Below are 22,127 nucleotides of genomic sequence, written 5' to 3'. Positions count from 1 at the left end.
AATGAAACAAACAGTAGACTTTACCTAAAAAAATATTATCACAAATTCTCAACGTCGAATATTTATAATATTAGTATATAAGCAGCTTCACTCTCATTTAATGGAAAAAGAATACTTGGGAAACAAACATATTCATATTTGATGTACTTTTTGGTCTAGTAAACTACACAGGAAGGAAATTATTTTTCAGTAAAAGAAAACGGCACTTGGTTAATTGTGCAAATAATTTTAAAGGAATTAGTAGTTTTCCTTTCAATGCTTATTTTCTCAGCAATTATTATTAAGGATTTTGATAAGATAAAATTATTATTAAGTATCTTGCTGCCACAGAAGCAGCTCCCCTTGATGGCCTGACTACAGTATAATGTGAAGTACTAGAACTTATCACTGATACTGTTCTGAAATACTAGATACTATTTTCCTTTAATCTCATTTTCATGTCCCTATATGAGGCACTGAATCCCCTAAGGTGGATGAAAGGAAGAGGTGAGAAGAAACTTTAATGAAACTTTCAGATTTTTGTCTCAGTCTATGTGGGGTGCATAGTAAAGGATGTGGGGTTTTTTTGGTTGTTTCAGAAACTATGGGATGAAAACAAGCAAGTATATTTGGGGAATAAGTATGACAGTTCATGTGACACATTTGAAAGTCTGACAAATATGTGTATTACAAATGAAATATGTTTTGGGGTTAATGCGGCAAACATGTTTGATGGAGAAGAAGTAGAATAAAGGAAGATTGGAAGTTCTCTTGGAACACATCTGCATTTCAATACTGAAAGTTGCCAAATACTGCTAGTGAGTAATGGCAAGCATGAGTGAGTAGAATTACTGTAATGATGTGAAAAAGGTGTTATTTTCTTTCAAGGCTTGAATTTGAAGCAATTGTGTAGCTGTAGCATAAAAGCTAATATTGTGTCTACTGTATTTTTAAGGTATCCACTGGTATTTTGAGGAATGCTAAATTGTACAATTTGTTAAACATGATTTGGGGGTTTTGGGGTTTTTTTTGTCATAGCAAGAGAATTTAATTAGCATGAAATTGCAATTTACATATTTCAAGTTTTCTTGTTTGTTTTTCTCATTTGAATGACAATTTTAGAAATAGAATTATTTTTGCCTTTTGGCAATTTTTTTTGCAATCTAGGAAAAATCATTTAGCTTTCTTCTATTATAAAGAAATATATATTATGTATGATGCTTATATTAACATTGGTATATCAATATATTTAAAATAATATATATCTCCAAACCCTTTCAGGTTTTAAATAATTACATAATTACTTTATGTGCCATTTATGATTTTGACCAAAGACTGTATTATGTGCTTGAAAACTGAACTGAAAAAGTTTTGACTGGTTTTACAATCATGCATTGAGAACTTTGTGTTCTAAAATAGCAATACAAACATGTACCTTATGATGAGTCTGACTGTACAAATATTACCTTATTTAAATATTCACAAAGGAAGACCTGTGTAACAGCAAGACTTTTTGATTTCATTTCTTTTCAAAACATATATGTAAATATTTTAAAATATAGTTTGAGAGTGTTCTGACATAATGTATTGAGTCTGTATGGCAAGGTTTTGGTAGTGGTGGTGTTACATGTGTGATTTCTGTGCCAACTTCTAGAAGCTTTGCCCATATCCAACAAATCCAAAGGCAGCTGGGTCCAACATGAACCAGTTGCCAGACAACTCTGAGCCCATCAGCAGCAGTGGGAGTACCTCTGGGACAACGGGTTTAAGAGGGGAAAAAAGGTGTGGTGTGACAGCAATTTGAGTCAGAGAGAAGTGAGAATATGTGACAGCAACAGCCCTCCCTCCCTCCCTTTCTTTTCTTTCTTTCTTTTCTTTCTTTTTTCTTTCTTTTCTTTCTTTTTTTCCTTTCTTTTCTTTCTTTTCTTTCTTTTCTTTCTTTTCTTTCTTTTCTTTCTTTTCTTTCTTTTCTTTCTTTTCTTTCTTTTCTTTCTTTTCTTTCTTTTCTTTTCTTTCTTTCTTATCTTTCTTTTCTTTCTTTTTCCTTTCTTTTCTTTTCTTTCCCTCATGGATGAAATGCAGAATTACTGCAAAAGACCTGTGTCACCCTACCTATGTGATAAAACTTATATGTGTTTTTACCCAAAGTAAGTTTGAGAGAAAGGATTTCTGCATATTGTATAGTCAAGTTTTAAACATGACACAATATTTCACTTTTAAATTAAATTTTTAGAATTACTCTCTGGACATGTGTTATGAGAAATTCTGATATTTTCCAGTAGAAGACTACTCCTGTCTTCAAGGAGGTGTTCTTCCTCTGGCAGGCAGATGTGTAAATCCAAATTTGGTCTTGCACTGTGGGCATTCAATAGGCCTCACCAAGACAGAATGTGTGACAGGTGATTTTGTCAGTTTCAGGTACCTGGCTTGGCTTTTTAAAATTTAAAGTTTTAAAGTTCAATATGTAATTCATATAGTCACAAACTATTTGTACCCTATCTTACACTTAATCACTTCCAGCAAAATCAATATTTTCTCTCTGAATTTAATACAAGGCACTGGAAATAAGTAAGAAATCTGTAATAAAAAGCAATGACATTTTGCTTACAGATTTATTCATACCTCCTTCAAGCTTGCTGCATCATTTATGACCTCATGGACTTGAGTATACTCACTGAAAACAAAATTCCAATTTCTGAGCATTAGTTTGAGCCCACAGTGTTGGTTAGCAACTCCCCACATCCTCTACCATAAAAATAAACAAACAAACAAACAAAAACAAACAAAAAAAAACCCCACCAACTTTTTTCAACATCAAACTGTTACTTTTGAGAGTAATGTATTTTTGTAATGTGTCATGATAAGCATGATAGGTCACTAGCACAGGCTTTCACAGACCTTAGAGATTGGCTATGAAATAAACTTTTTAGCTATGAAAGAAACTTTTTAACAGCAACATTCCAAGATGTGACAAATGTCTCTAGACTGCTCTGTAACAGTGATTTCAGATATAAGAACTTATTTTGCATACCCCTGGCTTTTTAAACATGCATGGTATTTGTGTGTAGACAGAGATCTCTATAATTAATAAAGTTCTGTATATTTGTCAAGCATGAATGGTAGATAGTTTGTACAATATTTATTTTAAATTCCTGCCTATTTCTACTCACTCATGTGTCTATTTATCTACTTATTTATGAATAAAATAAGAATACATATTGCTATGTATGTATGAGGAGGATTACCTGAGAAACTCTTATTTCCAAAGAGTTAATAAATATTTTTGTGCAATGCATATTTATAAACAGCTCTGTCTTACTTGCTGAAGATGAAAACAGGTGTTGGAGTAGGCACAGAGAGTACTATGTCCTTAATTCTCAAATCTAGACAGAACTGTGAAAATCCTCAAACCTGTGGGTACTTTTCATGTAAAGATTTTTTTAATTCCTCTCTCAAATCCCATCATAGTTTATTGCTATCCCTTTGGTGTTATTGTGTCTTAACCTATCCTTTTCCACTGATATTTATTTAATCCATAATAGATTTTGTCTTTTAATAGTTATTCTCCTACTCATCTCCTCTATTCATATTCAACTTTCACTGCTATGTTGATACCCTAAGAATGGTAGTTTGTCAATTTAGTAATTAATTTGAGATTACAGGCTCTTCATGCTCAGTCATGTCATAGAGCCAAACTGTGGCTCTATTAAGTATTTGGTGGTAGGTTTATAACACACAGTCTGAACTGACTATTGATTATGTCTTTCAAGTTCTTGTATATTCTTCTTCTGTAAGTATTACAGTTGACTCTGTTGTATGTCATTTTTCAGACATGTGTCAACATATTCTAGAGGTTGCATGTATGATTTGTAGCCAGCCCGAGGGACAGAACACCTATAACACCCCACTACACTCTGTTCAAATAAAAGCTTTTCACTTGTTCCAGTCATCAAAGACATCTCATGAATAACTGCACAACTTGTCAAATATAATAAATAATTTGAGAGTTTCTTCTTTAGCTCTATGAATAATAAAACAACCTGTACTTTGTGTTGTTTTAACAGTTTTATTTACATTTTAATTACTGTTTTCATATCAATATTTTGGCTTTAAGGACTTTATTTCCTTTGTTTCCTAAACATGATTTCAACAGCGTTTTCCTTTTACCTACCTTCATGTAAACAAAAGATATCCACATTGAACCAAGGGCTCTATTTTCCAGTACAGAACTGTTTAGTGACTTAACAGATACAAATGTGGGATGCGTTGGTATTGCTGTCAGTGGATCTATGCATGTATTAATTGAGTCTGAGAGAATATTAGTCTAAGGCCTGATACTACCAAATGTTATGTTTCAATTCCTTAGCTCTGGGCAAGATCTTCATATGAGCAAAGATATCTCTCTTCTCCCTCTCTCTGTGAAATAATCCATATGAATTCCCCCTTAGCTCTTCTGTGCTCCATCCATGGCTAATGCATGGATAACTTCACAGATACTAGCTTTATGCAGATAATGCTTCTAACAAAATCTTGATCTGCAACAGCAGGACACATGAAAACAATCAGAACATACGAGTTTTCTGGTATCAGACAATTCCTTAAATTGAGAGCATATTGTTTTCTTATTATCTGTACTGCAATTCAATATTTACCCATCACTGTGCTCAACCTTTTTCTTCAGTGATAAAAAAGGAGAACACTGTCATCATGTGGCCCTGTAATACAGTATTGTCATTGCTAATAGCATGCTTCATACTGAATGCAAAGCTTCTGAGTTTTGTCAGATTTCCTCTGTCTGAACTTTTCTTGACCTGTCTGCAATATGATTTAAATTCTTTCTGTTCGATCAAGTGTCTATGGCTCTTTTTTATTTCCTTTCACAGAATCACAGAATGAGTGAGGTTGGAAGTAACCACAGGTGGGCCACCTGGCTCAACCTCCCTGCTCAAGCAGGGTCATCCTAGAGCACAAGGCACAGGATTATGTCCAGACATAACCTCTGTGGGCAGACTATTGGAGTATTCAGTCATGCAGTAAAGAAGTTCTTCCTCATATTCAGATGGGCCTTCCTTTGCACCAGTTCATCTTTATGTTTTACAACCATAGTTTATATAGATAGCAGTAATAAGCAGCTATTCTCTGCAAAGACATTTATAACTCTAATTACTCATTTATGACTCATGCTGTGTAGACAAAAACATGCCTGGTATGACAGGAGGGATCTTCAAAAAATCAAAGATAGTATGCAGCATAGAGCAGTAGCTGCATGGGAAAATTAAAGAAAGGATGAGAAAGAAACCAGAATAAGGCACAGAGACTAAGAATTATGCATGGTTTATTTTTAATTATACTATGAGTATTAAGGAAAGTTTTTCTCTATAAAAGCATTCTGACTGTGCTATTTTTCTTTCTTATATTTTTTATATTTTCTAAATAGGCCTATACTAGCAATGATTCTTCAACTAGATTGTTAAGATTGTTGTTCTAAAAAACAAAAATTTGCTTTTATACACATATATATGCACACACATGCGATATATACACATATGTATGTGCATGTGCATAAAGGGAAGCTTATTTTCTGTCTGCATAAGAGATTTTGAATATAACATCACAAATTCACTGATGAAATGTACATAAAACATTTTTTGATGCACACATGACAGTGCAAATCAATTCTATTACATTTCTATCATTATATCCAGGGAATATGCTTGAAAAGTTCTGTTTTTTAATGATGCTGCAGTAAAATGTCAGTTTTAAAGCAATTTGATATAGCACTTAAATTTTGTCCAGGATCCTCCATCTGTTTCATATTTCCATATGTTGATTGGCATTTTCATACATCTATTTGTCTGTCCCATGAGCATGGATAGGTTAGCACATTTTCTCTAGCTGTGTCATGGGATATGGGTAGCACAGTGATACATTTGTTTAGGATATGCTTCCTCAAATGCCTTATTTTTCATAGATCAAATAGCCTTTCTAGCATGAAATACCATGGCTGGAGCATATTGGTCAGTACACAGTGACCAACCTTCATGACTTTCAGATTCTTGTACATTGTACATTTATCTACTTAGCAAAGGTTGTTTGCCATATCATTCTTACATATTCCTGAAAATACTTGACTTGAAATATATTAGTATTAGTTTTGCCCTTTTCATAGAGATACCATATTATCTATTTATTTGTTAGTCCATTCAAATTCTTTGCACTACTGACATTTCCATTTCTTGAGTCTAGATTGCATCTGATGTCTCAGAATTTTTTTTTTTTACCAAAAATACCTTAGCATAGAACTGGATCTACAGGGTTCACATATCTCTATATACCAACAATTGTTCCCTTAGTCACTAAAATTCCTCTTATTTAAAGCTGTTTTCTGAATACTGAGATATGACTGTCAAGGAAAACTTAATTTTTATTTTTTGAAAATGTTTTCCTACCAACAAAATGACATTTGGGAAATGTTGGGAGTGGGACAGTGGTGTTTCCCATTTCTTTTTTATTTCTTTTTTTTTTTCTTCCTGCATTTATAAAAGGACTATCCTTACCCCTTTATATTATTATTACAGAGATATTGGATCTTAGTGGAATATTGCAACTACACTGACAGAAATGGGATCAAATTTGTTACCAGGTTATCTTACTCTAATACTCATTTCTTTATCAAAATTCATTTGACAGTTCCTTTAAGCGTAGTGTAAGACTACGCTTAAAATTTTAATGAACTAAAAGTATCTTCTGGCTTACATACAGCTACACTTAAATGGAAAACCCTGTTCAACAAAATGTGTTATCTGATTATGTAACCATGGTCTGTTTGTGCAGTAAAGAAATTAACCCATTTATTTTATTTAGCTAAATCACAGATCATAATGTAATAGGCCACATTTTCATCACTGGCACACAGGGAAAAAACTGGCCCTGAAAGAATTTACTTACAAGTAGCATTCCATTTGCAAGTTAAGATTAACTTTGCAAAGACCTGCTTGTAATAGTGGGGTAAGTGGTCAGAATTATCCAGTGTTTCTTTAAGAAGCTGAAAAACTGGTGAGGATGATTTAGAAAAACAGGTGTCTAGCCCCTTGCTTATCTTACACCTGGCTCAAGCAGGGCCTAACAGCTAAGTGATGTCTGGAGAGAAGAGGCTGTCTCTCGACTTGGCTTGTTGGCTTGTTCAAGTGAGGTTCGGAACAACGCTGTGTGTCTGTACCAGCCAACAGCTCCTCTCCTTTCACTCTGAAAAGGAAGACTTAGTATAAATCTCCTTCATTATGGAGATAAGGGAGTGTACAAAGACCAGCTGATGAAGGTCAGAGGGCCTTTATTGCCACCTCAGGACATGAAGGAGGACCTAAGTGCTTATGCTCTGTTGTCAACTACAAATTCTGACAGGACCCTCATTAAACCCCATTAACACATTAACTTACATATGCCTTGGGATGCAAATGAAGGGGATTTATTTTCTGCTAAATTTCAGTGGCCTTAACACAACAGTAAGCTATTAATACAAAAAAGAAAGACTGTTAGAGGCATGGCTCTTGCAAACATCATGTGAGTAGAATCCTCTAATATTAGCACCTAATTGATCTCAACATTGATTTTTATTCACAAAAAAAAAATGTTTGCAATCACTGTTATATGTCATACAATTACCAGATAACATCCTTGATAAATTGCATAGGAAAATAAATTCAAATATCATACCTCTTCAGTATGCATATTGTACATATACATATAAGTGTGTATACATATATTTTCTATATAAACTTTTTTTTTCTTTCATTTGTACAAAATGCCTTGTCTGGAGTCTTAATCTAAAAAAGAGATTAAGAAATGCCACTGAAATCTATACAAGGGAATAATTCATCAGCCACATTCTTATTCCAGGAATCTGTAATACAAAGCAGTAATTTCAAAAAGGGACAGTAAACTGGACATGCAATCGATTTTTTTTTTTTTCCAATATTCTTATGTACATTCTTATCTATATTTAAAGCATAGTGATGGCCCATAGGCACCTGTTCAGTAGATTTCTGGAACAGAAGCAGAACAAATGTAATAAAAATGGAAATTAACATTGAAAACTGTGCTAATAACATACTTTTAAAAGTCCTATAAGATGGGCTGCTAAAATATAGAACAATTTTCCAATTACTGCTTTCTGAAAAAGAAATTACTCCTGAAGCAGTCATGGCTGAACTTTGAGAAAATATGTTGAGGTAATAATAACACATTGGACTAGCAAACTCTGCTCCTCTTGATTTAAAACACAGCATCCACTTATAGTTAAATGAATGTACATGTTGCCTTAGCTCCATTTATGTCTTCTGCTTTGTTAGCCAAATGCCAGGCTGATTTTTTTTTAATTCTTCAGTGTTCTATAAAAGCTTCAATCTCAGTTTCATAATTGTTTCAGGTACTTTCTTCATCCTCAATCTCAGTAATGATATATTTGATCCAGCTTTTTGACACTACTCAACTATAAAGTTCTAGAATACAAAAGCCTCAAAATAACAGCTCAAGATTCAAGAAGCTATTATTTGGAACAACTGAAATAGGTACTTGTCAGTAGTGTATTTGTCTTCTGTCTATTCTAGAATAAGTTTAACCTCATTTCACTCAGGGTATATACCACATCCTACAGTGTTTTGTTTACTTCAGGGTGAGTATTTTCAAAAAGGCTATTATTTTGGAATAGCTAATACATCATAATTAGTTATTCCAGGGCAATCTGCTCTTGTCCATAACCTCACTCAGCCGTTCTACAAATCTAAGTCACGTCTATCTACTTATCATTCTAATGTGAGTAAAGTTCTACAGCCTTTGGGACATATTTGAGTACTCTTGTATAATACTTCATTCTTTGAACAAACCTATTGGATTCACTTTAAAGACTCTCAAAGACTTCAATGAGCTGTGAAATTAAGCTCTACCCTTGTACTCTTTTCAATCTGAATTTCATCATAGACATTTGTACAGCTGTTTTGTTGTATGAATGTTTGTGGAAGAGCTTTTAATTCACCTGAATCCCTGATATTCACAGATGAATGACCATATTCATAATCCCACCATATAAGCATGAAATTACTAGCAGACTTTGACAAGGCAAAGTTGAATGAAGGTTGTGCAGGATAGAGAGTCCTTATGATTAAATTCAGCCTCGAGGCTCCCTACAATCCAATTTTTTTACTGTTTTGTATGTTTGTGTGTTTTAGTTTGTTTTGCTTTTATCCAGGTGAGAATCTGTATGCACTAAATACATCAGAATGTCATGGTTCTGTCCTTAAAAATACCCAATATTAATTGTGAAATATTCCTGAAATCCATACAACTCTGTTAGTTTGCAGTAGTTTACAATTTTCCCATTTGGGCTGGGAAAAAAGGCCAAGATTTGAACAGATTTAATCTAAAGACTAAAAAAGCAAGAAAGAAGGAGCAGATTTGGCTGTTGAGGAAATGCCTTATTTTAGGACAGCGTTATGATTTCCAGGGAACATAGTTCTGATTTTTGGTGATTTGCCATAACACAGACATGTTTGAAGGCCACAGACTGGTATTGCAGCACTGTGATGTTTGCCACACCAGCTGTGTCCTGCTGGGTCCTAGTCAGAAGCTATGCAGAAAAGACCAGGGATACTTACTTTCAAGAAATACTGGAGTCAAACCTAGTAACTCTAGCAACAGAAACATTCATGAGATGGAAAAGTTGAGTATGCTAATGACAAATGAAAAGAAAGGGAATAAGCAAGCTTGTGCAATAGCAAAGCCACTCCTTCCTTCAGCACCCATTATTTAACAACTATTCTTTGCAAAGCCTGCTTGTATTTTGTAGTCTGGAAGGATGGTGGAGTACTGGATTACAGAAAGATAATCGTACCATGTGAATAAATTGCAGCACATACGAGGTGACCCAGCATGATAAGATAATAATTCCTCTCAGTCTGTCTTAATACATATTAGAAATCTTTCAAGCAATTAAGCTAATGAGAAAATAATTGCAGCTCACAACTGGTCCATCAGGAAGATGAACAGGGAGACAAAAAGAAGGGAGCTCCTATAATAAATACATACTTTGATCAGCTCAGAAATGCAGTGCTAATTGAATGACTTGTCTGTACTGGTTTGAGCTGAGGCAGTTATTTTTCTTTGCAGCAGCTGGTATGGGGCTATGTTTTGAATTTCTGCTGAATATAAAGGGATTATAACATAGAGATGTTTTTGTTATTGTTGAGAAGAACCTACACTGAGTAAAGGCCTCTTCTGTTTTTTGTATTGCCATGCTGGCAAGGAGGCTGGGGTGGCATGGGTGGTTGGGAGGAGACACAGCCAGGACAGATGACCCCAAATGACCAGTAGACCATAGAACATCATGCTCAGTATATAAACTGGGGAGAAGAAGGAGGAAGTGGGAGATCTTCTGAGTGTTTTTTTTTTTCCAAGTCACCATTGCATATGATGGGTCTCTGCCCATCTGCCTGCCAATGGGAAGGGGTGAATTAATTCCTTGCTTTGCTTGTGTGCACAGCTTTAGCTTTCCCTATTAAACTGTCTTTCACGCAATCCACAAGTTTACTAGCTTTTTCCTTTCCCATTCTCTTCCCAGCCCTACTGGTAGGGGACACAGCTATGTAGTACTTGGTTACTGGCTGAAGTTAAAGCACAACACTGTCCCGACAAAATTCAGTACTTCCTGATGATAAAAAAAAAAAAGAAAATCTAAGATACAAGCGCTTTCACTTGAAAGTCATCCTAAAAGTGGTTTCAGTAGGCAGAAATAGCAAGTTTTGACTCTTTCAGATATATCTTGCTTATAATTTTTACCGTATTTGCCTGAACAGAGATTAGGTTAAAGTATAAAGATTGATGAAAAAGGTACATAAGTTTGTTTCAGAGAATTTTTGCCTCATTAGAGCCAAAGTCCCCCAGCCACACACTGTAAAGCTTTTCAGAACAAGGTCAGAAGGGATGATATTAATCCTGACAGAAGTGGATGATTCTTACAGTAATATTTAGAAGAGCATTTTCTTCTGGGAAATTGATGATATTCTAGCACCTTCACAGTCTATAAAAAAGTTGGAGTATGAGCAGAATATATTTTGTAACACTATTTCGTGTATTGTTGTACCTTTGTCATTTTCAGATTCAGTGCTCTTTAATGCAATTTTTGCATCATCTGATAGGCCACAGGTGTTCTTAAACTCATTATAATGGTACTAAAACACTAGGTAACCAGTGTCCCTTTTTTTTTGAGAAAGTCAGCATATTTGAAAACATTAGTCAACATGGTTTATTTGGATATTAAGTTTTTTCATATATTTTATTGACAAACTATGAATGAGAATATTTAGTCTGGTATGAAATAGAACATTGGAGATCTTTGTCCTGGACATACAGTTTAGCAATATTATAGAGATGCTGGTGATTAATATTTTTCCCTTTGCAATATTAAAACATATCTTTTAACACTTGAAAAATCAATTTATTATAAACTGAAGAAGTATGGTCTGAAATTTTATTTGTTTAACACACACACCCGTCCTTGCAATCTGAAGACCCAGATTGACACCATATTTAATCACATGGAATTAATTATGGCCTTTATACAGATTTGAAGGGGTGATCTTTGAATACCTATATTGATACGTATAACAAGTATACCTAAATATTATAAAATCTTTGAAGGCATTTTTTACAAACATTAAATTTAATTACATGATCTCAGAACATTGAGAGATAATACATGCATGTTATTTGTACTGAAATATTGGCTAGCTTTTCATAGCAGCATGTGTTGCTACAGTAGGTATTAGCAACACTACCAGCCTGACACCTGCACTAAGCAACAGACTCACTCTAATATAATTTAATAAGATGTCTTTTATTATTAAACCAAGAATTGTATGTTGCCAACTGAGGTGGAAAATAGGTCCCAGAGGTTTTTCTCCCTTATTCCATCTGTGGTTATTTTTAGGGGGTTTTAATATTTAAAAGTCTATTACTAATTTCAGCATTGCCCATAGAAACCTGCTTTGTAGTTCTATTGCCAAATTATCCCTTGAAGGCAAGTGCTGTAAATAATTTCTCAGTTCTGTTCCTAGACACTTGCCAAGGTCATTATCTGGCTTTCCCACAGTCCCTGCATTCTGAATTTGATTGTGAGTGGTAACTAAGAAACAGTTATGAGATGCAATCACAAGCTGTGACAGTCTTATCAAAAACTGAAGATGGTCCCCGAGCACTCTGATGAAGCCAGTGGCTCAGCTGCTCTTGCTTCTTTAATACTTCATTTATCTTTCAAATTGGTCAATGAACAGAGCACCAATAGCAAACATAAAACAGGCACTATGAAGCAGGCATGACAGCCAGAGAGAAAGGAGACTCCAAGAAATGAGTTGTATGGAGCTGATTATAGAATTCCAACAATTAGTTTCTAACCAGCAATAATTTTTTCTTGTGTTCTTATACTTTGTTTCATCTCTCACAATGTCAAAAATCTGACATATCTTTTAAAAATGTAGATAATTATTTCCTGATAAGTTTCTCTTGAGTTGAACTGATGAGGCCCTCTACAGACAGACTGGAACAACCTCACATTCACAAGGCCTGTTCTACATGGAGGATTTCAACTACCCTGAAATCCGTTGGGCAGACAACATAACAGGGCATAAAAAAATCCATGAGATTCCTGGAATTTGTTGATGAGAACTTGCTTCTCCAAGAGATACAGAAGCCAACAAGGAGAGTTGTTATGCTGGACCTTATTTGTACCAAAAAGGAGGCCTGGTGGGAAATGGGAAGCTCAAGGGCAGCCTTGGCAGCAGTGACCATGAAATGGTGGAGCTCAAGATCCTTAAATTGGTAAGGAGCTCAAGATCCTTAAATTGATAAGGAGAGCATATAGCAAGCTTCTTACACTGGCTTTCAGGAAAGCAGATGTTAGCCTCTTCAGACATCTGCTTGGTGGAGTATCATGTGACCCAAGAAAGCTGGTTAATATTCAAGCATTGTTTCCTTCAAACTCCAGATCAGTACATCCCAATGATGCAAGCAAAGGGGGAAAGAGACTTGTATGAATGAGCAAGGAGTTTCTGGCTAAATTGAAACAGAATAAGTTTACAGACTGTAAGAAAAGGGACAAGCAATTTGGGAGGAATATAGGAACATTGTCAGAGTACACAGGGATGCAACGAGGAAGGCTGAGGTCAGTTTGGAAACAAATGTGGTAAGAGATGTCAAGAACAAGAAGGAATTCTTCAAGTACATCAGTAGAAAAGGAAAGTGTGGTTCCACTACTGGATGAGGAGGGTATGTTGTTTGTTGATGAATACAGCAAAAGCAGAGTTACTGAATGCCTTCTTAGATTAATTATTTCATTCCTAAGGCCAGCCCCTAGAGACAAGAGAGAAAGTCTGGAGAAAGGAAGATTTTCCCTTGGTCAGAGCAGATCAGATAACAGTTAATTTAGACAGATCCATGGGCTTCAATGGGAATCACTTAGGAGTCCTAAGAGAGACAGCAGATGTTATTGTTAAGCTGATCTCTGTCATCTTTGAGAGGTTGTGCAGAATGGGAGAGGTGGCTGAGGACTGGAAGAAAGCTAATCTTACTCTTTCTTAAAGAAGGTCAAGAAGTATAACTCAGGAAATAGTAGCCTAGTCAGCTTCCTTTCATCCCTGGAAAGGTGACGGAACAACTCATCCTAGATGAGATCTCTAAGCCTGTGGGGGAAAAGAAGGTTATCAGGTAGTTCACATGAATTCACTAAGGAGAAGTCATGTTTGACTGCTCTGATAGACTTCAGTGATGGAATGGCTGGCAGGGTAGATGACTGGAGAGCGGTGGATGTTGTCTACCTTGACTTCAGCAAGGCTTTTGATGCTGTTTCCCATAACATTTTGAGAGGTAAACTCAGGAATTGTGTTAGATGTGTGAGCAGTGATGGAAATTGAGAACTGAACGGCAGAGTTCAGAGGCCAAATGTCTAGTTGGATGTTTCTAGGTAATGATGTTTTCCAGGGGTCAGTACTGGGTTTGGTCTTGTTCAATTAATTTATCAATGGCCCGGATGAAGGGGCAGAGTGCTATTTTCAGCAACAGTGATACAAACTGTGAGGAGTATCTTATATACCAAAAGGCTGTGGTGCCATTCAGCAATATCTGGACAAATTGAAGACTAGGGCAGAGAGAAGGAACATAATGAAATTAAGCAAAGACAAATATAAAGACCTAGGAAGTAATGACCCCATGAACCAGTACAAGTTAGGTCTTGACCTAATGGAAGACAGCTTGGGGGAGGACAGTGCGGGAATCCTGGTGGACAACAAGTTAGCCATGAACCACCAATGTGCTCTTGTTGCAAAAAAAGGCCAGTAGGATCCTGGGATGCCTTAGGAAGAGTGTAGCAAACAGGTCTGAGGGAGGTGGTAAGGCTGTTTCTGGAATCCTGCGTCCATTTCTGAGCTCCCCAGCTCATGAAAGACAAGGTGGTTCTAGCAAAGGGCTACAAAGATCATTAGGAGGCTGGAGCACCTCACTTACAAGGAAAGCTAGGCTTATCTGCCCAGAGAAGAGATGACTGAGAGGGGATCTTATCATTATTGTAATATATACAAATATTTTAAAAGTGGGTATCAAGGGGATGTTTACAGTGGTGCCCAGAGACAGGACAAAGGGTAACAGGCACAAACTGAAACACAGGATGTTCCATCTGAATACAGAAAAACTTTAAGGGTGACTGATCACCACAACAGGCTCCCCAGAGATGGTGTGGAGTCTCCTTCCCTGGAGATATTCACTGCTCCAGGTGAATTTGCTTTAGCAGAGGGACTGGACTAGATGAATTCCAGGTATCCTTTCCAACCCCAGCCACTCTGTGAATCTGTGAGGCATGAGTTTCAGGATCAAAGTGATTGTGGTATAAAGCTTTCCTTGTTTTATATAACTTTATGGTGAAAAAGCACACCAAAATTGTAGTATCAAAGGCAGCTCATCTGTGAAAGTCACAGATTTACCTGCTGTAAATGAAGAACAAAGCCATGTAATGTGTTTGTGCTAAGTCAGACACCTGGTTACACTCCGAAAAGGAACCATAAATGTGAATGTGCAGTTCAGATCCTTAAGTTTAGGAACACTCAAGGAGACACAACTGCAGTTATTCAAGTTCACATATTAAGTATATGGCAGGCTCTTTAGCGGATCCCAGCTTTCAGCACCACATCCTGACATCCTTCAACCCCTCTGACTTTCAGTAATACTGTTTTTTAACTCTGGGTACTCAGCCTCTACAGATTGACAAGGTGAAAATTAAAATGCTTTGCAAGCTCCTGACAGTAAGGGTGAAATATGGTCCCAGCAGAAAGAAAAGAATGTTTACCCCATTTCAAATGTTCACTTCAAGAAGAGACAAAAGGGAAAAATAAAAGGAGAAAAAATCAAGAAGAAAAGGGAAGGAGGGAGGGAGGGAAGGAAGGAAGGAAGGAAGGAAGGAAGGAAGGAAGGAAGGAAGGAAGGAAGGAAGGAAGGAAGGAAATAGAAAAAACAATAAATGTCAGGCTTCTGACTTAAAACTTCAAAGATGACAAGAAGTGCATGACTTTTTAACATTTCTTTTAGTAAATAAATTATGTATATAATTTATTAGTCATAGGTTACTTTACATTCAAAAGCCACATCACTAAAATTAAATTAGAGTCAAGCCATATTCTTAGGAGCTGGAATTTGTTTGTGCATATTGTTAAATTTTTAAGGTAGGATATCACATAGATTTTTGTCTCAAGTACTAGTCAGTAGCTTTTAAACAACCTCTGGTCACAACTATAAGTGTACCAAAGAAGAGGAAGTTTGCCACTTACTGAATAAGCATTTCGCATACAGACATCTTTTTTTAAAAGATGACAGAGTGTAACTGCATTCCTAGAGAATAACCTTAACATATTTTAAATTAGTTTTGATAGATAAAAGAGAAACATAGTATTATTTGAAAAACAAATGCAAGTTCATGATATAAAATAAATAATAATTATATAGAGTAAAATTATAGTCAATCCTAATTAATGAGGTTTTTTGATAATTTCATTGAAAAAAGACATTAAACCATGCAAACCAATACAAGAATCACATCAACATAAGTTTTCATTTGCATTCACCCATGACTCAGATTGGAGATGCACAGTAATTACTTCAAGAACCAATGGTTTCAAGAACCATTTTCATTTAACAGGTGTGGATTATTAATTTCATAATTTTAACCAGCCATTAAACCAAAAATAATTTATACAAGGAAATAAAAATGTTTTGTAGCTCGTGCTTCCTGCTGCATTACTTTGACCCTGATTAGAATTATTTCAATAAAAGTATATGCAGAGTAATTTCAGAATACAGTTGGATAATTAGGTATTCGTGAGTTTAAAGTATCACATTTTCCACATGATAAAGATATAAATTTTAAAGATATATAGCATATTTATCATTTGAATATCCATATAGAAAACATACATTTGACATAGTTCAGGGTTTGGGTTAATTTGTTTCTTTCTGTTCTTTTGATTTCTTTTATTTTATTATATTTTTTTTTAATTGAAAATCTTTTTATTCACTGAAAAGTACAATTTTAAACCACTTGAATGAATAAATTCAATAAATATTTGTCTCTATAAACAAGCAATGAATAAAAAAAGAACGGAATTTATTGACTTATATTTATTTTAAAAAGTGAGTCAGAAATGGTCACACATACAAAAGGGAGTCTTTCCTGTTTCAGTATAACACTGAACTCTGTCTTAACTAATATACTCCTATGAATCTCGGTTCCTTCTTTATCAAGTCTGATGTTTCCCCATGACACATACACGCAAAAAAAAAAAAAAGCCACAGGCAAAAAAAATAGAAAGTAAACAATCAAGAAACAAATCATATACACTTTTGATAATTATTTCTACAGTTGCAAATAAAGAAAGCTGTGTGGTTGATTTCATGCTGTATGCTGTGTATGCTGTATTTTAATTTGATTTGTCACTCAGGGTTTCATTGCCCTTGTACCCATTCTAGTTACTAAGCACTGATGAAATCATATTACAAAAGGTAGCAAAGAGTAATGGGGATTTTTTATTAGCAGTTAGAAACCTCGTGATTCAGACTAGTTCTAGCCTTTAAAGATTTTCCAGAGTGGTTGTGGCAGCTAAATTGTTAATAAAAAAAATAATTACTCCTATTGTACAGCAGCTACTGCCTACAATTAATACCATCTCCAAGTCCATAACTTTGATGTGAGTTATACTGACATGAACTCTTTTGCAGTCACATATTCAATTATCTTTCCTTCAGTGTACCAAAACCCCCACCTCTCTTGGCTAACAGGAGCAGCCTTTCTCCAAATGGGCGTAGCTGTCATAACTAGACAGTGTCAAACACCTAATTTTCATAGAACCACAGAATCCTTCAGTTTGGAAAAGACCTCTAAGATCATTGCGTCCAACTATTAACCTAGCACCTCCATGTTAACCTCTAAACCATGTCCCCAGGTATCACATAACCATGCCTTTTGAATGCTTGCAGGCATGATGATTCCACCATTTCCCTTGATAGTGTAATCAAATGCCAGACATCCACTGGTTTCAGTGAAGAATTTATTCCTAATATCCAAGCTAAACCTCTTCTGGTGCAACTTGACATCATTTTTTCTTGTTGTATCACTTGTTACTTGGGAAAAAAAGACTGACCCCCTCTTGTTACAACCTCCTTTCAGGCACTTGTAGAGATGATAAGGTCCCCCCAAGCCTCCTTGTCTCCAGGCTAAAAATCCCCAGCTCCCTCCTTCACTCCTTATAGGACTCCTTATGCTCCAGACCCTTCAACAGCCCTGTTGCCCTTCTCTGGGCATGCCCCAGCACCTCAGTGTCTCTGTTTTGGAGTGAGGGACCCAAACCTGAACATAATATTCAAAGTGTGACCTCAGCAGTGCTGGCTACAGGGGAACAATCACTGCCCTCAACCTCCTGGACACACTATTTCTGACACAAGCCAATACCACTGGCCTTCTTGGCCACCTGGGCACACAGCTGGCTCATGTTCATGTTCAGACAGTTGTTGACCAGCACTTCCAGATATTTTTCTCCTGGACAGCTTTCTAGGCACAGATAAACACAAAACATGAATTTGACATGTTCCATCTCTTACTTTCAATTGAAAATAACAAAGATCAATCATCATTAAGAACCTCTGTGATCCAGTGATTTGGGTTCAAACTTGCTTTTGTGAATTGCATTAATTGCATAGAAACTCAATGTCTCATTTTTTGTATTTTTCAGAAAATTCAAGAGAGACCCTTTATATAGCAAATTTCAGTCATTAATTGACATTAGGCTGTTCTGTCAGTGAGCTTAAAACAATGTCTTAGCAAAGGAGAAGCTCAAATAATTTTTGACGCAAGTAGTTATAGGATTGTTTCACATGCTTATTTAATTTCCTACAGGATATCAGGCCATAAGCTGAATATCATGCAACAAAGGCTTGCCTACAGACTGAAGGAAACATTTACTAATAATTTCATATTCACTCACTAAAGCATATCATACACCAAAGTAGATTTTTAGAAAACTACAGAAACAACCCCATATGTGTGAGAGGACATTGTCACATTTCAACTGAATAATTTACCTATTTCACAGAAAATTTTTACCTATTTATGTTTTTCTCAACAGTGGCATGTGACATAATACATTCCATTCCTCACAGAAATTATTAAAATTATGTCCCCTCAACAAATGAGCTTTCATTTGATCTTTCTTTGTAGAGAAAAGAGAGGAAGGTTAGTTTCTCCTGTTTTAATTTTGTGGGGGGCTTTGGTGGAAGGAGGTGCTTTTGACTAATTATCCTTCTTACCTCCCTGAATTCTATTCACAATTTTAGTCTTAATAATTATTCCTTAAAAATTGTTATGTTTCTTTCAATGACTATTTTTCTTCATTGAAATAAAAAAAATATAAAATTGACATATTGTGTCTGCTTCTTCATGACCTGGGCTCTCACCATTTTATTAGTTTGCAGTTTTGCAGTTTTAAGTTCATTCAGCATTGTTCATCAAACATTCAGGCATCTCCGTGTTTGTGTCAAGATTAAAAAAATAGTGTTTCTTCAGCTTTGCTAACTCAAATATATCACTGAAACATCTCTTTCCTAAGCTGTACTAGTGCTTGTGCTGCCCCACAGTATTTAGCCAATAATGCCTCAAACTCATTAATATTGAACAAGATTAATGGTCTGTTTTCACTGAGGATTTACTTCATGAGGAGCTCCTTTTGACATGCTGCACATTTAAACAACAATTCCTCCTTGCTCTCAGATCTGTGCTAGGGGATACCACGTCCCATTTTAATATCTGTATCCAAACCTTGACTGAATGGTAACTTTGCTCAATGCTCCTAATTCAATGCTGATGAAAAAATAGCCTGCTCTTGCTACTCTTTAATAGCATAGAATTAGTGCCTTCAAAAACTCTCACCTAGCATTAGTATAACCAGAAAACTGCTTCAATGCATGGATCAAATTTTTCCCTGAAGCAAGAAATAACTATGATTTGGGAATTTGCAAAAGGACTATAGAAGAATATGACACGTAATATCATATGCCAGAGAAATTGATGGCTAATTTTGAGATCAACATGACTGGATATCACTCTAGGAACAAGAAAAAACCTTCAGTGGTTCTATGAAAAGGGGTAAAATCAGGATGTATACACTTCCATTTTATAAGGAGCAGCCCAGCTTGCCCTGAACAGTTCAATTGATGCAAATGCCTCTATGAAGTGTGCTATTACCCTGATGTCAAAAACAGTAAATTCAATGCAAAACTGTATAAGCAGTCTTACCTATCATTCAGCAACAAAAATATTACAAAAAGCATGACCCACATAATAGATAATTTTCTGCACAATTAATAGGCAAAAAGAATAAATATGATCATACTAGAAATTTACATAGAAAATAAATATTCTGTCGTGCTAAAGAGTTATGAGGATTTTAGCATTAACCCTGAGAAGTTTTACCAGAAAGATGTCTGATACATATTGAATGAAACTAACAATGGCAACTTGGTCAGAGATCTTTTTCTTCTTACATTTCTCATGAGTAATAAGACTGAGCTTTCATTTCCTAGAAATGCAAATAGTCTATGAAATTTCTGATCAAGGGAAGTCCACCTGCATTCATTCTTAGATGCTCTATATTCATCCACTTTCTGATACATGAGATAGAAAGGTTTCTCTTACAGCAAGAAGTTTTTCACAGTAAGGTCTGAGTAAATTACTCCCTCTGCTAGTCTGGCATAATGTCATTACCTAAAAACAGTACAGTCCACCATCACCCCATTTCTTCAACAGAAGAATAAAATATAATAATTCAGTGACAATTTAGACAAGCATGAAGATTCAAGTAGGTCACCATGATTTCCCTAGGAATATTAGTGAACTAAGGTTGTGATGTAACAGAAGTAATATTTGATTTCTAAAGGGAAGAAACAAGAAGTTTTATATGTCATTTTATCTAATTTCTGGGAAATTTTATTGAATTTATTAGCAATCAAATCACAGTAAAATAAGAAATAAAAAAATTCTTAGTTCACCTTTCTCCCTACCTCCCTTCTTTTCTCAACTCATCTTTACTCCAAAATTCCCCATCTTCCCCTCTCCACCCAGCACTGCAGGGAGATGGGGAATGAGGCCTGCAGTCAGCTCCTTCCCCTTCATGGGGAGGACTCCTCACAGTCTTCCCCTGCTCCAGTGTGGGCTTCCCAAGAGTTCACACCCTCCCACATGTACATGTCCTCCAGTGCGAGGCCCTCCATGGGCTGCAGGTAGATCTCTGCCCCACCACAGACATCATGAGGCTGCACGAGAATCTCTGCTCTCACCTTTGGAGTGCCTGCCCCTCTTTCTTCACCAGCCTCACTGTTTGCAGGACTGCCTTTATCACATGTTCTCAGTCCTCTCTGTTTCTAGATCTGTTATCCCAGAGGCAATACCACCATCACTGGTTGGCTTGGCATTGGCCAGTGGTGGGTCCATTCTGGAGCCAGTTGCCTTTGAATCCATCAAACATGGGGGAAGCTTCTGGCATTTTCTCACAGAAGGCACCCTGTACCCAGCCTCTTACCAAAACTTGGCCACACAAACACAATTCATTACTCAACTGTGGAATGTTGATACCCAGATATACAGAAACCATTGTTTCCTCCCATGAGATAGATGAGTGAAAGCCTATCTACAAACATAGGTATTAATCCCTTCATTTCAATTTTTTTTTCATGACTTACATAGAAATTGTCAAATTTGCATCTGTATTTGCCATACTGGATGTTTAAGAAAAATATAAAATTCAAACAAAACAAAACCAAATCTGTTTGCTGCTCTCACTGGCATGCCCTCTCAATTTTCTGTTCTACACAAATAACAAATATTTTATTTTCAGTGGTAGCCTGAGTGATAGCTACATACTTTTCTACTCAAAACAGGCACCTAATATTTTTCTGCCACTACTAAATGGCTTCTGATTTATGCCTGTCTGCCTCTGCATCTCTTTTCACTGGTTTTCAAGTGTCATGTTCTGATAGAAATTACGTTACCTGCTCAGTGTCCAATTCCAGCAATATTCATACTAATTACAGTAGGATCTGGCTCCACTAGTGCTTTGGCATTTCATCCTTGTTGCACTCTTTATTGGTTAATCACATCTTAAGAGTGTCCTGACATGGACCATTGCCCAATTCATTTTAGCTTTTTATGATTACATAGAATCACAGAATGTCTTTGGTTGGAAGGGACCTTCTTTCCTAAAAATCTAAAAGTACTTATTTTCTATTTGGTGTTTTTTATTTTGATATTTAGCTATAGGTTCATTACCATAGCCCATATTTTTCCAGGTTTATTACAAACATGTGGAAGATGTCACATACTTTTAATGACCTTGGAAATGTACTTTGTTTGGGTTACTTATTATGTTCTGAGCCTATTTTTTTTTATTTCCAGCATTGTGAGATTTTTCATACAGTTGTACTTCTACTCCTGGGCTATGCTAGCAGCATTTGTATCAGTCTTAGAACTTAACATCTTTTATTTACATTAATCCATAACCAGCAGCTGCCATGCC

Source organism: Taeniopygia guttata, chromosome 1 (assembly GCF_048771995.1).
Source record: "Taeniopygia guttata chromosome 1, bTaeGut7.mat, whole genome shotgun sequence".
Taxonomy (NCBI): domain Eukaryota; kingdom Metazoa; phylum Chordata; class Aves; order Passeriformes; family Estrildidae; genus Taeniopygia; species Taeniopygia guttata.
Note: the sequence above shows the minus strand (reverse complement) of the source record.